The 2,683-nt window shown below is 30.9% G+C and overlaps 1 long non-coding RNA gene across 3 annotated transcripts; it reads left to right on the top strand.

The window, feature by feature from the left end:
• The first annotated feature begins 761 nt into the window (after positions 1–761).
• LOC112492950 (uncharacterized) lies at positions 762–2,308 on the top strand. Of its 3 annotated transcripts, XR_007243122.2 has the most exons (3): positions 762–975; positions 1,091–1,436; positions 2,010–2,308. It is a non-coding gene; the product is annotated as an uncharacterized LOC112492950 (long non-coding RNA). The 3 variants fall into 3 exon arrangements; XR_009640817.1 differs by having other exon boundaries at positions 762–1,465; XR_009640816.1 differs by having other exon boundaries at positions 762–1,474.
• Positions 2,309–2,683: the final 375 nt, after the last annotated feature.

The following is a 2,683-nucleotide window of genomic DNA, read 5'->3' as shown; positions in this document are numbered from 1 at the left end:
ATAGCTTGAACTTTATAGATTAATATATTTTGATTCTTAATAATAAAAAATATAATTTGGTTAAAAAAATAACATTTGCTTATCAAGAACGGTATAAATATTTAAGAGACATTACACATACATTTTTCCAAAAATAATAAAAAATGAATAAAAAATTATAACTATAAAATATTGGTTCTTGAATTTTAAAATTTTTTTTTTTTTTTTATCTATTAAAGTGTGACCAAGTCAACTTATGGTGGACAACTGATCGAGGCATTTTTTAGGGTGCACTCCCCTCCACTCACCCCAACAAATATAAAAAATCTAACCCTAGTTTAAAATATATATGTAATTAGACTGTTTATATGACTTTCTATAAATATCTCTTGTCAAATCATTATTTTCATTTTTTTAATTATTGATTCGTCGTCTTTCCCAATTCTTTATGAACAAGCAATTATATATTTAATTTTATTTTTATTTTTTAGTAAAATATATTTTTATATTTTTAAATTAAATATATTATTTATATTTTAAAATTATTTAGTAAAATATATTTTTATATTTTAAAATTATCCAACATTTACATATATACTATTAACTAACTGTGAATAACATTCAAAAAAATAAATTAACACTTTCTATATATATACATATATATATATATATATATATATATTATTTTTGAAATATAAAACTCCATATATAAAATTTTCATATTAAATTATTAAATTTTTATATTATTTTTGGTAAAGTGAAATTTCATTTAGACAGGGAGGGAAGTTTTGCCGCCGCATTTTCATTTCCCTTTTCAAATGATGTTTGCTGTAGTCCTCCTTTGTAACACCCAGCCTCCAACCCAATCTCCAATCCAATCGGTCCTTGACCCCAGTAGATGTTGTGCCCTATATCGAAGTGTCCTCTCCGATCGTTGAAGTTGTCCTTGTCGGTGTGTGCTCTTCCATCGGCAGCCCCTCTTGCTCTTTCCCTTAGGTTCTTTCCCCTTTCTATTTCTCTATTCCTCTCTTTCCCTTTTACCTCTCTCTGTTTCACCATCCCCTTTAATCACAGCCGATTGTTTTCGTTTTTATTTGCTAATTTTTGGCAGAGGAGGAGTTGCTATTTATCACTTTACCTCCCAAGTTTGGCCACGACGAGTACAATTCCTATGTTGATTTCAATGTTTGGGACTTGGAGCAGTTGATTTGAGAAAATTTGACGTCGATTCGGCTCTCAACAGGGTGTTTTGAGAATTTTCGACTTCTTTTCTGTTTTCTTTTTTTTTTTTTTTGGGTTGAAGTTTATATTCATTGTGATAAAGTTTTGATTTTGATTTTTGGGTTTGTATATTTTGAGACAAGTGGGTTTTGGGGCAGCTGATGAGGGAGAGTGGAGGTTCTGGAAGTATGTGGAGGAATCAAGCTGAGTTTGGACTGGGACTGCCTATTCACACGGTGTGTGGGATCGAGAGCTACGAATCATAGTTAGCAATGTTTTTCTGTTTCCCTTCATTACTTTTCGTAGCATTTCATTGCTAGTTAAGTAGTTTTATATATGCACCTGAGATCTTGGCTTCCATTTTCTGAATTTAATTTTTTCTAGTATTTTTGGCTTCCATTGACACGGGAGAATATGATGGGGACCTATATTCCAGAAAGAAAGGGATAGATAATGGCTATTTTCTGGAAAAATTTGTATGTTATGTAATATGTCACTTCTGTCTAATGTTAGGCTAACGAGGTTTAACTTCATCTTAATTCTAAAATAGTTAATGCAAGTTTATTGGTATTTGCAAGGCTTTATATTGACCAATTAATGGGGTAAAACTAAAATTGTTGTCATATTGGTTGGTTGTATGCCTATCCAAACTATGGTCATTCAGAAATTGTTCTCTCTCTCTCTCTTTCTTCCCCCACTACACTTCTTTTTAGATTTTTAAGTTAACAAGGTTTTTTTTTTTTTTGTTTTTTTTTGAATGCCTTCCAAAGAGCATCACTAACTTGCGAAGGTCATATTGATTACTGCAGGTATATCTTTGCTCAAAGTTGGTGGCAGAATGTTGTACTCAACCTGCTCAATGAATCCAATTGAGAAGGAAGCTGTGGTAGCTGAGGTGACATGTCAGTCATCCTACTTACTTGCAAAAAGAAACACACACATGAAAACTCAAGTCCATCTGATTGAGCTTTCTCTGTCCGGATTTTCTTATCTTATTCTTTTCCTGTAATTTAATCAATTTTCTCTTGTGAATTTATGTTAATTAGTGTGCTGAGTTATGGTCTTTTTGCTATATGCAATTCAATGCAGATTTTCAATTTTTATGATTCATGGAAGCAGTTTTGCTTAGGTTTGAGAGGACTTGTAATCGTATCTTTAAATATGATGCTGAAGACACCTGAAGAGTGTTCTTAAAAGGACAGCTAAATGTATTAAACGTGTAGTGTATATGTGATGACTAGAAGTTTTACTTTATTGTTTAAAATGAAAGCCAAACTACATCAAATTAAACAATATTATCTTTTTTAGATATTTTTTAGTACAAGTTTCATTTCCTGTAGATTTTGCTGTAATGTGGAAGGTCTGTTGAACTTATAGATGTCTCTAGAAATGGAAGGTTCTCATTGTTATTGAATTTATTGCAGTAATTTCTATTGCTTTCAAGTCTTCTTCTTCTTCCTCTTTTCTTTCTTTTTTCTTTCTT

This window comes from Ziziphus jujuba, chromosome 9, assembly GCF_031755915.1.
Source record: "Ziziphus jujuba cultivar Dongzao chromosome 9, ASM3175591v1".
In the NCBI taxonomy this organism is placed as follows: Eukaryota; Viridiplantae; Streptophyta; class Magnoliopsida; order Rosales; family Rhamnaceae; genus Ziziphus; species Ziziphus jujuba.
Note: the sequence above shows the minus strand (reverse complement) of the source record. Positions and strands in the feature narration are given on the sequence as shown.